Here is a 15,647-nt window from a genome sequence, read left to right as displayed (position 1 = left end):
CTGCTTCCTTTTTTCTGTCTCCATTCTTGCAGCGCAGTTGTTTTGTTATCAATAATTTGTGCCATTTTGTCTTTTGCAAGTAACCCGCCCTCAGTGCGCATTAATCACTGTGCAGATGTGAAATGGCCCACTGTTGACATTGAAAGATTAGGTTGAGCAGACACAGTTGCTGAAAATAAGTTCATAATGCAGGTGCATTCCTTCCATCCTGCCAGCTGCCTCGCGGGGAGTCAGCCCTGAAACAGCCCAGCTCTCCCTGTCCATTCTCATCACGTTACTTCAGCCAGACCCAGCTCAGAGCATGTGCATCTACACAGCCCACCAGCTGCAGAGCTGAACTCAGTGACGGCAGGTACGGGCAACACAGAGGGAGAGAGAAAGGGTTTTCCTTCCTTAGGCTTGCATTTATCAAGGCTCAGAAAACTTCTTGGCTGCCTGCTGGCCAAATCCAGTCAACAAAAGGCTTTTATTTGTTCCCAGGTGATTTTGAAGGTTGCCCTGGATAGTTAGTCTTACAAGGTACTGCCAGGCTCACAGCAACAGGTCATGGCATAACTGGGTGTGGAAGGAGAGAGTTGGGACACTCTGGTTGCATACAGCAAAAATGTTTCACCCCTGACAGTGCAAATCATTTTGATCTTGCAAGATCCAAACTCTGCCAGTGCCTTGAGTGAAATTCTCTCAGAAATTCTTTCTTTCTCTGCCATTTGTCTGTTACTTCTTAAAAGATGCTAGTCTGTTTAAAAAGCAAAACCAGGGTCCCCAGCTGAAGGAGAGGATTAAGAAGCAGGGGGTGACAGAACTGAAGACCATATTCAGATCAAATACAACTCTGTTAGAGGTCACTCATGAGAACCCCTCTTTTCTTCAAACTGCGAACTGCGGCCCTCTTGGTGAGCCTGTATTATGCAAGAGAAACAACCTACAGTCCCTTTCCATGGAGTCAGTGCTCATATGGATGGACTCCATCTTTATACACTTAGCTTGATAGAAATTCCATTCTTTAGTATTGGCATAGGCTGTAATTCCCAGTTAAATGCAAACAGAAGTTACACAGTAACAAAATTACACTTAGAGAACTTGTAAAATAATAGTTTCTGGGTTTTTTTACGTTAGTAGTCAGCACTCAAAAACATCTGGTAATTTTTTTAAAGAAACAATGCACTTCCTGCCTTGTAGTGCATGGAAAAGCAATTGTTGCCATTTCCAAAGTACCCATTGTTAAAAGAAACAGCTTTACAAGTTCAGGGACATAATTAAAGACAATGAAAGTTGATGGGAATAAAATGAAGAAACAGCATAACAAAAAGAGTATAACAAGCAAGAAAACGACTGCAACATAATGGTATATCATAGCTTACAATTCAGGGGCACAATAAAATATGTCAGCTGAAAATACGTAGAAGGAAAAAACAGTTGGAGACCAGTGTACTGTGAACAATAAATATTCATAAATTTTAATATATCTATTTTAATATACAATTCATATGTAAAAATGAAGTCCACTGAGTGCAACCACATAGCAAATGTACAGATTATACAGGGACAGATGCGTAGGGTTGTCTGGCAGTGTACCAGCATTTTTAACCATTTGCGGCTCAACACAAACAGACATGCACACACACACCCCAACTTGGGCAAACTTTCCGTAAACTTCCTGCTATTTATATCATCATCATAAGATTGGCCTTGATCTCTCTGGCTGAACTGGTACCAAGACTTACAAGGAAATCACAAGGAGTGTATGAAGTCTGGAAAGGAAACAAACAGTCATGCTGACTTTGTTAAAGCTTAGATGCACAGAGTTCAAGGAAGCTATTACCTTGCATAAGCTTACATGAAAGAGTTACACAGAGATTTGTTCACATTTTTTGCATGATCTTTAATGCTTTTATCCCCTTGTAATACTTCTACTTTATAGCTGCATTTTTGTTCCAACCCAGTGTTACTACCAGTTTCATATTATCCATTTTAAAATCAGGACTGTACTCATTGCAGAGCTGTAAAAAAATCTGTATTCCAGTGGATGTGTAATCAGCCGTGATAACACAAAGCACTGATACAAGATTTTGTAGGGATACTATCTAACATCCCTTGTGTCGTACAAGACTTAGCAAATTGTACAGTTTGCTAAGTTCTCAAATTAAAATTTTATTCAAATTGAGCCAAGCTCAGGAGTTCTAAAACTCTTCAACTGCAAGTTGATTGGCATTGCAATTTTAAGTTCTGTTCATAGCTTTAGGCTGAATTTTCAATTCAGGCACTTTGTATGAAGATAAGTTACAGAAAAATGCAGCATGAAAGAGTCTAGCAAGTATACAGCGTAAAACTAGCCTTCTAAGCACTTGCACATCGAATCACTTGGCCGTGCCAAATATTGCTGAGTCCTGCTTCAGCCTTTGTCAGCAGTAGAATGACAAATCCATCATACGCTGCCCCAAATCAAAGAGAAGCATGTCATCGCTTGATGAAGTTTGACCAAGGAATCCACGTCTGAGTCAGTCAGGACTCTGACAGCATGCTCTGAGCTGCAGACCTTGCCATATTTACCCCATTAGATGCAATTTGCTGACAAATGTTTATCATGCAAATTAAAAGAAGGGAAACAACCACCATGTCATCGGCTGTTCCAAGAGTCCTACAGAGAGGCCCAGGCTTCATGTCAAATGGAGAAGACAAGCATATGATAGTTCCAAAGGAGCAAACAGCAACTCTTAGGAAAAAAATCCATACGAGACCACCCCAGGTGAAGATGCCTCGCAAGGCAAGAGTCAGGAAAAACAGCGTGTCAGAAAGGTAATCTGCAAACTAAATGTTCAGATGAGTTACATTATTTTGCATTCTGATGCATGCAGTTCTTTCAGTTCAATGTGTCTCTTAAGCACTTTTAGATTCAAATCTCTTGAATGCAGAAACTTTACGTGCTGTCCAAATCCACCTATGCTGTTCAGTTATTTTGCAGTATCTAGAGGCACGCGTCTAAAAGGAATCCCCACTGCCCCAGCACTTTGAAAAGAAAGTATTATGCTTGACATTGAATCCTTTTGGAAACTGAGCCTTAATGGCTGCACTGAGTATATGCCTGTCTTTAAGATCTGGCATCAAGTGTAGGCTATGAATGCTTCAAAATCAAGTCTCACCTTGGTGTGGACAGGAACCATAGGACCAAGTGATTATTCCTCTTCATTAATGCTAGTTTGTTGGGTTGAAAAGTAATATTCTCCTCTACAGTGCTTAGTCTAGTCTGTAGATTGAAACAGACTCCACAGTCCTTTCAGGCCCCCTACCAGGATGTGACAGGAGAGGGAGATTTGCTCTGGTGATATTCTACACCCTGTCAAGAATGGGCCTCACTTGTGGTGCCTTCAGCCCTCATCTTTCACATCATTTCCACTGCCTGTCATGTCTCTGTACCAGCTGGGATTCCAGCTTTAAGAAAGTGCAGAGCCAGCATTGTCTCTTCAAATTTGGCAATACCTGGGGAAAAAAACAGCTGCTTTCTAAGCTGGAATCTGATTTAAAATTTTAGAGTCAAGTTAAAATCCTGGAGTTCAAATCTGAGTTCATATTTGAAAGTTCCAGCCTGACCACCTCTAGTTCTGCTTTGCTTCCTGTGTCTCACCTCACACTGCTTTCTCCTCCCTGCCAGGGTGACTGCAGACGGACTCCTCTGAGCCAGGAACTCCGAGAAGCACCTTTACTAGAAGGTGCTAGACCCAGCAGTGGATGGTAATACTTCCACTATGGTACTGCCAATAAGTGCATAAAAAGGTAATTCACATGGTGATACAAACTAGTTCTCATTGCTGGGTCTCTTTCAGTCCTCTATGTGTTATGCAGTACTAGGTAAATGTAGATTTATAAATACTTACGGGTCGAGGTTGCCCTGAGAAACGCTTGTTGTAATCTCTAATGTCGTGTACAATTGTTTGCTTGGCTTATCTTGTTGCTTTTCACAAGAGATGTTATCCAGAAGAACCACCTTCATAAGAAAAGATCATCAGCATTAGCACAGTGTATTTTAATCTCCCGTATAAAGGATAGTGTTTTGTAGTATGTGTCCCTCCATAGTCTCTCTATTGCAACTGGACCTTTGTCCAGCTCCCGCAGTTCCACAATAGGAAGAACATTTTCCTTTTATAACATGCATACAACCTTCCAGTACAACAGGCAGCCTCTGACCGGGGTCAGATGAGATTAGGAACTTTCATATTGCTTCTTATGGAATGTTATCCCAGAGATTCAATAAACTGGACAAAAGTAAAATGCTGGAGGCCTGTTTAGTATTTCACAGAGTTGCCTGATATGACATGAGTCAAATGATAAATGCAAATGGCTGCAGGGTCATTCAAGTCTAAGTGCGTTTTGAAATGCTACGGAAAATTAGAGGGTAAATAAAGTTGATCCTAAGAGCTCAAGCTTGTTATTTTGTATGTATCATAATGCAGATGTGTACAAGGGAGGTAAGTCTTACCTTTTGTCTGCAGAGAGGGCAGGTTATTGCTGCTAACCAGGGACTATGTTTCCAATATGTGATCAGACAGGAACCTTCCAAAAAAAAAAAAAAAAAGATAAATTGTATTAAGATACATGAAATATATTTGAGGATATTTAATGTTTACAGGGAAGTTATCAGAATTAATAAACCCCCTTTCTACAACTGACTGTAAAAAGGAATGTAATTCTTTGCTTTCATTTTAATACATGGTTTTACTCTGCAAAGTGACCATGTAAAAATGGAGCCTTAGCTCTTCTACACTGGAATACACAGAGATACATGGCCCTCCTAAGGGAGGCTTTGATTCAGTTTCTTTTCCTGTGGATAGCATCTTATTCTTGAAGGTCCCCTGGCTGCGGCTGAAGCACTCAGGAATACAGGCACCCTTCAGAGCACAGCGTTGGCTGCTGTGGACAAAAGCAGCGCAGCTGCATAAAGGTGGAGTTCCTCCAGAGCTAGCATGACTTCTAAGGATTATGAGGGCCAAGTATCCCAAATAAACCAACGCGCACAGCCAAGGGGCAGCCTGGTGATGCAGATTCCTGGTGGCACAACATATGTCTTGGTGATGAAGTATCATACATTGGGCTGTTTTGTCTCTTTGCCCCCGCATTTCAACTCTGTTACTGTTCTGGAACTGCGTAGCTCTGGAAGAGTGAGTTGCTGCATTCTTTTTGATTCTTCTTACCCAGACAACTGCTAACTAATTTCCAAATACAACATACTAAGATCTCAGGTGTGAAAGCGGGCAGAGTCTGAGGACAGTAAGACTAGACTGCACATATAACTGACAGCAGTGGTTGACACACATGAATGTCAGGGCTGGCACTAACAGCAAAAACAGCAAAGCATAAATAGCATCTAATCAGAAGCAGCGCAGCTTGACTTTCAGCTCCCGGGCGCAGTGTGCAGTGTGACAGGTCAGGAAAAAAAAATCTCTCAACATTTAAACTGATCAAATTTGACAAGGACCCCAGTGAAAACAAGCAGAAGGCTGCGCTGCCATTTTGATGGAACTGTTTTATTGAATTGAACAATGGTCTTTGTTCTTAAAAATAACCAGCAAGTAGTATTATAACAAGAAGTCTTCAGAAGCCCTCAGTGCAGGGTTTTTCTGCACCCAGACTTACTTTGTCTATTGTGACTGAAAAGGGGAATACTGGAGAAACTGTGTTTGAAATCAAGTACAAAAATCATCAGTTACATCTTATACACTAGGAGTAAGGATGTTAAATTTGGCCCAAAGACATTTTTTATGAACCTTGCTCCAACTTGTGCTTTTTACTTTTGTTTTCATCTAGTGCAGGGTTTTTCTTTATGACTCTTGATTTTGTTTGCATACACAGACCAGTTGGCTGGGCACATGGCCTTGTTTATATCTAAATCCCCATGCGGTATGTATAAACTCAGTCTGGCAGCCAGCTTCCAGCTTTCGCTTGAACTTTTGCGTTTGACAAGTATCACGCCTGACTTCAGGAACTGCTTTGACCCTCTGGATCCAGATCCTGTATCGTGATCCGTATGGCTGTATTGCTGTGGCTGTGCTCAGTCCCAGTGATGACAGTGGGGCACTCATGGATCCCATAGTTCTTCAAGGGCTTTCAAAAAAGAAGCCTGTGGAAATCAAAATTTGCTGCATGCAGAATCCTTTGTTGAGTAGAACAGGAAGGGAAGGACTCCTCTGAAGTTGACCTATTTGTGCTTCGGTGCATTTTTCATAAAATAGACAAAATCCTGTTTTAATCTAGCCTGCTACACAACCTTCTGAGGGAGTCTGTACGTTTCTCTAAAATACCTCTGTGGTTATTGTTAATTAGAAAAAAATAATATTGCTCAAGGATCGCTTTTCAGTTGAACTTCCTGAACATATGGTTCAAACTGAAGCTGAAAAGGAAAACTTCAGGACAAACTGTATGAATTACTACTAATAATAAAATCAGACATTTTTTATAAGTCCACATTAATCTTCTTTAAAAGCTCTGGGTTGACCACATTTTTTAAATAAAACTTTTACCAGAGCGGAATTTATTAAGAGAGCTCAGCATTGCCTTAGCTCTGTTCCACAGGGCATCAAGAGAAGTTTTATTACTGATTCCAGTCACAACAGACTTAGAGCTACGCAGAATGGTTTTGATAAGCCCAATGTAAATTTTTATTGGTTTAAGATATGAAAAACAGACATGTTACAGAGGCCGCTTCTACTGTATAAACATAGTCATGACATATATAATGCATTGCATTGGAATCAATGCTTCAGAGTGTAAATGATGATGTACTTGAGGAAATTAAAGCTAAATATATACAGCTAACAATAACAATATATAACAAGCTTGTATATGGTGCTTCTCCTCTGCAGATCCCAAAATAAAATAAAGTCCATATCATTATGTCATATTCACAGAGGGAAAAGGGAAAATTAACCAGGCCAGAGAAAGAGGAAAGCTGATGATCTTTGTTGTTATGTCTGTCTTTGTACTTGAAACTATAACTACTGTGACATTATTTGAAACACGTTTTGAGGCCATGTGCTTGCTGTTTGTCCTGGAGTGGGATATATTCAAGGCATCCTTTTCCTGTATGTTATAAAACAGTGTTATAAAAACATGAAACAACCTGAAGTATTAAATGGTGTCACTCATGAGGTAGATGAGTCCTACAAAGTGTCCCTAGCTGTTGGTGATCCACTGATTTGTTGTGGTTTCAGAGGATGGAGGTAGTGGCAGTGGCGATGGGGAGTTGTGCTGTGTGAGCATCATTTCCATCTAGAGAAAAACGACACTTCCTAAAGATAAAGATGTGCTTTTATTGCACCAGCATTAACAATACAGGCCCTTGTTCTCATTGATGCTTAGGTCCTTTTATAACACGGTGAAAAAAGTGTAAATGGCTTGTAAATATAACTTGCACTTGCTTTAAGGTCTCTGTAAAATGCCGGAGCAGTAGAAAGGAGCTTTATGGTTCTGATCAGTGTCTTCTGATGTGTCTTGCTGTCGCAGTACCAGATAGTACTGCCTCCAGCTGCCTGCCTGCCCCTTGCTAGAGATTACTGATCTCATGCTGCACAGTAGCCCTGCAGTACCCTTCATGGGCAGTTTCAGCCTCACCAGATCATGAACTCCAGTTCTCTTCTGCCAGCCCTGCTGTGGGGATGACAGCATTCAGCAAGGACCCTGATAAGCAGCTGGGGCAGTGAGGTTGTAAACTTCACCTGTAAATTCACTGGACGATGTATCTCAGAGGTCTGAGAGAAAGAATGTTCGGTCCAAGTATGCTGGTGGCCTTATCCTGCTGCCTTTCAGAGCAGGTGCAAAGCTCCCACTGGCTTTCGTGGTGCAGAATATGGGCCTTAAAAATCCTGAAATCCCCTTTATAAATGCAATTTTGAACATAATTCCCTCCACTATTCTATGCTTCATCCTTGTATTCCCTTTGAAAAATTATTTAGATTTTGTAATCCTAACCATATGGCTTAGCCGCCTCAAAGAAGGCATTTAGCAGACACATTTATCTAGAGAATTATGGTTTTACTTAGTTTATCCAGTGACTGTAGATGCACTGTGGGAGGACAGGAGACCACACCATGGGCAGCCTCAACAGAAGGACCCTCTAAATCTGGATCTGTCCCTTTTCTGTTAAGACAGATCCTGGGCTGGAAGAAACAGTTACTGAGCATGCATCATGATGAGATGTCTTTGAACATTTTTCCCCTGTATGACCACACAGATTTACTTAAAAAACAATAAACAGATTAAAAGAAGGTTTATACATGTAGAAATTCACTTTTTGAATTGTTTAATAAATATGTAACTTCCGCTATTTTTTTTTTTTAGAAAGCTTTTACAGGACTACAAACCAATGTAATTATGCCTTCTTGCTCCAGATCACTTCTGCCTTGTTTTAGGCAAATGTTTCACGTGGGAAGCAAGTCTGTGGAACAGAATCAGACCTAAGCCCAATGTGTCTTACTCCCGATTTTCACCAATATAAATACAATCAGAATTAATTTTATGGGATAGCTGGATTTTTATGCTGTTGATTAAAAAGACAAGCTGTCTTCCCAGAAGTGAGTTAATGCTTGAAGATAAGACTTCATGTTTGTCACATCTTGAGCTTTCACAGTTACGAACTGTGTGATTATTAGACTGATGATTTTTATAATAGGGTTTTTTGCATAGTTGAATACAAATCGTGTGATTTTCTGGTGCATTTTACCCATTCCATGACTTTGTGTTGTAATTTAACAGTGTCTTGCGAGACGATCTGTTAGTTCTTGTCGTCTTAAGACTTCTTGGGCATTTCAAAAGTGGCACCTTGTAGATGTGAAAGTAATGAGCAAATAAAAACACGGTTACAGATTTTTTGGGGAGATACAAAGATGGGACTTCTCCTGCTTCTAGTGAGAGCACTTACATTAATTCCAGGGAGAAGGGCTTGGTCCTGGTTCTTGCATAGAACTTGATATTTCTGTAAGAAGAGTGCTTTATTTAGCAGCCTGTATAAGCACTGCACTTTCAATCCAGAAAACTTACCACAGAATAAATGTCCACAGTTGGTTTCTACCGGGAGAGTAGCTGTCTGGAGACAGATGGGGCAGCTGAAGTCACTGTGATTACTAGGTTGCCAAATTTGGAGTGATTCCTGGAAGAGAAGTAGTACAGAGTCTTCAATAAATTAGTATTTTGATTGACGTATTCAGTTCATTAATAATAATTTACCGTGATTAGCAGAGAGTCACAGAAACTAAGTATAGATGTCACGCATAACTAATCGTTACCTCAGCAGATAATGAAAATTAGGCACAAAGAAATGAAGTGCTTTGTGTAATTCTGCAGAAAGGACCAGTGTCAGAGGTTAAGATCATGATGCCAGCTTTCTGCTTCCAGTGATATAGCCACACACCACTGGATAATATTTCTGTTTTGAAAGCCAGTCGAGTTTGCACCGCTGGCTTGTCTAGCTGTCATTATTCATCAGACAGCACCCGAAGTCTGCCTCAGTAGCTTTTGGATCTTTTTCCTCCTCCTTTGTAGTTATGGCTATCACTTAAATGTACTGAAATAAAGACAGGTGTGTTCTCTGCCTTCCTTGGGTGGCAGAATGGTATCTTTAGTGTGTACCATAGGCTATGTAACAGAAAGACTCCTTTATTTAAGTAAGAAGATGGCTTCCAAACAATCCTTCCCTTTGCTTAGCAAAGTCTATAATTAAGAATAATATTGAGCTTCGTTTTTAGAGCAGGAAGATAAGAATTTTGTAAGCCTCTGAAATGCTAAAGCAGCGTTTTGAAGCACATTTGTATTATAATATTTCTGTAGGGGACAGGCTGAAGGATGTACGTGGGTCTTCTGGTCTTTCTGGACTTCCTAAATCATTGCCTGAAAGCAGTAAAAATCTATTTGGCAGTATATTCATCTATGCCAGGATTGTTTGATACAGTGGGAGATTCTTACTTGATATTGAGTCCTTACCACATTGAAAGTTTTTGCTACCTTTATTATGATGCATTAGATAATCTGTAATGGGTAATGACCTGCGTACTTCATCTTAGCACACCATGGAGAAACTTGCATTTGACCATATGTTCAATTGCCGTAACCACAATGAGATCAGTCTTTGAAGAAAATGTAATAATAATGTGGTTAGTGTCCTTTCTTTCTCAAGATAAAGTTATTTCAATGTTTCTATCAGTCCCAGAAACAGAGGAGTGCTTCTGAAATTGGGAGGGAGCTTCCAAGGAAGTTCCTCCACTTTAAGGCAAAGTCTTGAAGGTTATCGACTGTGCACTGCCTACACACGTTTTGCGAGGTTCAACAGGAGATGGCATTGATTACAGTTTTATTTTGTATTTTGATCAAAAAATGATGAACTTTACATGTTTCTTGATGACCACAGAGGTCCAGCATTATATGGAATGGGTATTATTTCTCCATTACTGAAGTAAGGCATTCAGGTGAGATAGTGGCATACTTCAGGATTTCACTATCGCAGTATGCTTGCTGTCCCTTGTCGCCCAAGGGATTGCTTATTTGTTTTTCAAATACCTGATTAGCACTTGTCTACATGATGGATCAATGAATACACTTCCAAGTATTTGATCTATTTATAGAAGTTTTGATAAAGAGAAAATCGAATAGGTTCTATATTTTGCATGTCAAATACTGGAGGATCCAGAGTGACTGTGAAGATTCAAGCTCATTTGACAACAGACAGAGATTTTATTTAAGTAATTAATTTTTCTAATGTAATAATTCCAAGAAAGAAGAGAGAGGTCATCATGTAGGTCTGCCAAATGAGTGAGCAGGAAACCGATCTCTTGCCACAGCCATGTCTAAAATGACAAGTTCACCAAATCAGTAATTTTAAATCAGCATCTTTAATACCAGTCTTTCCTTCCTATAATGAGGATCTGTAAATATGAAGAACCAGAGGTTTTAAAACAACGTGCCGTAACTACTGGAAAAAGTCTTTCTCCTTTACGGTTTGTGAAGTTATAGATGTATTTGTTTCTGATTCTCAACAGAAAAATTTCAGGTGCTGAAGGGGTTTACATTGTTTTCAGCTTTTCCTCTCTATGCACTGAGAAGATTATCTCCTGCTGAGGTAACAACCCCACGATAGCCCAGCAAAGCTGGGATGACTGGATATGAGTAACTAAAACATAACAATGATCAGATTCAAGCCCAGTACGCCGACAGGTGAACTGCAGGCAAGCAGGCTTTAATACAATGCTACTTAAAATTCATATGGCAAATCACATTCCTTTATTTTGACTTCCCATGCAATAGTGATGGGGCATTTGCAGATTCGGAAGAGCATTATTTCAACTGATACAAGCTGTAATAGTTTTCATCAGCTGAGGAACTGCCCCAGAGCAGTTGTGTTTATAAACACTGCATACATGACATAAGCCAGTTAGGTATCTACTCTTTACTTTTGCAAAGTAATAACACACACATTTCTTTAGCTTTGTCTCATACAACAAAGGGAACCAAATGTGTTTCTGATTATGCAATAGATACTGAGTCAAGGGAAATCCAGCATTCCCAGACCATAACCGACGGAAATTTTGAAAAGCTCTCTTGCCCTCTGCAACCTCAACAAGTTGAAACCGCTTGTGTATTTTGTATTAGAATGTGTTGTACAGTAATTAACTTACTATATGACTCCTAGGGGACAGATGATTATAGTTTTTTTCCAGGTGACTCATCTGATGACTTAATGAGCAAGTCTGCAGAAACAGAGTTTGTGCTGCTCAGAAAATAGGAAAATTGAATGTTGCTGCGTTGCTGTATGATACCAGTTCTGGCTGCTGAGGTAAGCTACGATGCGAAGGGGCTGGAAACTCGTCAGCTGAGGGCAAGTTGCTGTTGAGACCTTGAAAATGCTCTCAGAGCATTTGAGTTAGAGTTAGGACTCTACGAATTAAAGCAAAGAACCAGGCAGTGATCCTATACTAATGACACTAGGTGAAGAATACGTGCATGTATACGATGAAGAGAAATCATTCAAACTCGGTACCGTGAAGCAGCATGTTTTATCTTCTTGTAAGCTCTCTCTCACTGAATGAAGCGAGGTGGGAAACTCGACCAGCTCTGGCAGTATGACACAGGTGGCAAATTCCAAGGAAAAAAAATAGGCAGTTCTTTACATTTACAATTAAGCAGGGGACGTTCTTGTTATGGATGCTAGAAATCTCTGAGTTCAACAGGTACTGGGCATCAAGTACTATTAAATGCAAAGGCAGTACCTCTGACCGAGGAAGTTCCTGAACCAGAGATTGCTAGAGAATGAAAGAGTGTTCTGGGGAAGCATCGTTAATGGTTCTTTATTCTTCTGTAGGCATCCATTGCTGCAGAGAGGGCAAGATGGCCCTGGTTTGACCTGGTATAGCCATTCTTACATCAACAGAGCATTTAGGAGGAAAAAGAGACTCAGAGTCACCTTCAGCAAAGATATCAGTGGCTTAGTCTTGTCCTGAGTGGATAGGCTAGAAAAAACATGCCAAATCTTTCATTTATTTTTAGTAGATTATGTGCACATAATCAAATTTCTGATTTATTTAGTCCAAGCACTCAAAATGGTGTGCGAGTTGGCTTTATCCTAGTTATAAGGGGACCGCCCAGCTGGATCTGATAGAGAAGACAGATGATATCCGACATAGCTATAAGTCTGCCAGAATTAATTTACCCCTTCCAAAATCTTGAGCCAGCCTTTGAACATTTGAACTAGCAGATTGAATTAGAGATTGAAGTAGCGATTATGGCAGTTAGTATTTTGTGTCATGAGGCTGTGAGTTTTTGATGGCATTAAATAGTCTTAACAAAATAAAATATTTAGTGTGACTTTGCCTAAAATGACAGATTTTTAGGGAGCTTCCTCTCATACAGTAGTTCTACATGTAATTACAAACAGTAATTAAAATTGTCATTCCTGTTAACATGTTAGGCTGGAAACTTTGTGAATGCTCATAAAAGTTACTATTTCATAGCCTTGTGTTTGGATCTTGGTGCATATTTGACCTTTGAAAATCCCAGGCCTGGATACTGCCATAGTGATACTGCTTTGATGAATAAGGAGGGGACTATGGAAGTAGTTTTCTGTGGAGCATCCAGAAATTACGCTTCTGTGCCAGGAACATCTCTGCTTTGGGAGAAGTGGAGCAAATTTGCGCCATTTGTCACCAGAAACGTCATGTTCCAGTAACTGTTGATGAGCTGCAGTCAAATTAGGGAGTGCTACAAATTACCGTAAAGAAAACCAAGCGTTCCTTCAGGATTCATACTGCTCACACTGGTGAGGTTTGAAATGAGTTTGTTCCCAAGTCCAAAAGGCAGAGGGAAGCGCAAGAATTCCTCATACTTGAAACCACAGTATTCCCAGTGTGTTATATGAAGGAAGATACCCAAGTCAAGATTTTCCACACAATTTTCTTAATACTGCTTTGAACACCTAATATTAGCTTTTGTCCAAGATTAATCTTTAGAAGTCCTAAAATATTGGTGTTTCTAACCCATATGTTCTTGGGAATCATGCTACAGCCAGAATGGGACGGTACAATGCATAGTCCAGTAGAAGTCAATTTACTTCATTTGGACGAAATGGGGGAAAAAAAAAACCTACCCAAAGTTCAGAAGCCGATTATTCTGAAAAACAGACTTAGAATCCAAAGATCCAGAGAAAGCCTTAAACTCTGCCACCTCAGATTTTAACTCTGCCACCTCAGATTTTAAGTGCCACAATACCTCTTTTGCGTATCCCTCCCACCATGAATTCCCTAGTCCAGAGTTATGACTCCCAAGCACCTTATATAGCACAGAGACTGAGGCATACACGGATGCTACCCAAATCCCCCAGGCCCAGTACTGGAGGTGCCTACCACTGGCCAACAGTAACACTAAACACATAGGTTATGTCTAAACTCTCAGCATTTGCAAGGAAAACCCCATCATGTTGTGAAGCTGGGGGACCCAGCATCCTCTCAAGGGCACAGGAGTATTCTTTGAAAGAACCAGGCAGGGCTCAGCGTTTTCAGGGAGCGGCACTGGCCACCTTTTAAATAATTCTCAGTAGTGAAAGCTTTCACCCACGTAGGGAACGCTGGCGTGGCGCTTTCACTGACCAAAGAGATTCAGCCCCCATGTCCACTGAGAAAACCCTCATCAGCACACCAGTGGAGACCAGCAGCAGTTTTCACCAGACCACGTGCCTGAACTAGCTAATGGACATAAAGTGACTCCTCGTGTAAAAATACTGAGAGAAAATGAACCCACCCACCTCAACAAACTAGCAAGACAGTAAGTTGAACGTACTGTGACATGCATCCTCATATATGACACAACTGGCTTTTGAAGAGTTAGATTAAGATTACAGGAATTGCAATGGATGATGATGTTCAGTGCTTCACATCAAATTTTAAATTTGCTGGTTGGCGAAGACAGTGGGAAGTTTACGTGTTTATTTTTAAATACAGTTTTAATTTTTTCTAAAATCAGGTCCTTGTGTTTATATTCCTTTCTCAGTGAGCACCACAGGTGTTACTTGCTTTTGGGGTCAAATTTGCAAATGAATTTTCCATGTAGGTACCTCATCAGGGGCCCGGCTTTGAAGCTGTTCAAGCCCCTAAGTTCCCTATGTGACAGTCAGATTTTTGAGAAAAAGGAGATCTTTTCAAATCCAGACAGTTCTTTTGGCTTAAAATGAAAGCTGAGCATTTTAGAAAATAATTCTAGTAGAACTCTGCAAAATTAAGCTATTGTTCTAATGTGCTGCCAGTGGATTTGATGCATTTTTAATACTTATATGCAAAAGAAAGGCATGAAGTAGTGATCAGGTCCTTGATTATGAAGCCAGAAGCCTTTCTCTCTGTGACATAGCTCAGCTCACGACATCTTTCAGTTTTAGCACAAGGAAATTTAGTTTTAAAGCATCGGTGATCAGTCCATTCTCATCAGCATGTTCGAAGAGAAGGACTTAAATTTTAAAAGCACTTAGCAGATTTGAGTGCTAACAAACATTTATTCATTTTTCCATGAACACGTGCCATTATTTAGAAGTAAAATAGACCTTGCTTTGAGGTTTAAACTTGTTAGGAAGGCATGGTACCCTGTGACCTCTTGGTCAGATTCCTGTGATAAGCGAGCAGCTGCTCCATGTCTCAATTACAAGGCCAATTACGATGATCAGGGAGGATACACAGGACAGCTCATTATTTGACCATACATATTTAACCTAATCATAAGCAAATTAAAAATATGTCATATTTTGAAGGGAATAATTGATTCATGCAAGTTTTCCAAAAGTAATATAATGATTAAAAGTATAAATAAATACATCCATTATTTATTCATAATCATTCTAATGAACGCTTCCTACCGTGGTTCAGAAGACCTGCGTAAAGTTTGGCTTACCATTCCTCTTCCCAGAAGTTTTTGAGAGGAGCTGAATAGGTTACACCAGCTGACAGCGTTGGTGTGGAGTCATTCACTGAGGCCAGCGCTGCATCTTTGTCAATTATCAACTGTAGTTGCCCAATGGCAAAGGGTGTCGTGGTTTAACCCCAGCCAGCACCAAGCACCACGCAGCCGCGCGCTCACTCCCCCCACCCCAGTGGGACGGGGGAGAGACTTGGAAGGGTGAAAGTCAGAAAACT

The sequence above is a fragment of the Nipponia nippon genome, unplaced genomic scaffold, assembly GCF_047370975.1.
Source record: "Nipponia nippon isolate SJK-2023a ecotype South Korea unplaced genomic scaffold, ASM4737097v1 scaffold_5, whole genome shotgun sequence".
NCBI lineage: Eukaryota > Metazoa > Chordata > Aves > Pelecaniformes > Threskiornithidae > Nipponia > Nipponia nippon.
The sequence above is the reverse complement of the archived record's forward strand: the minus strand, read 5'-3'. Positions refer to the sequence as shown.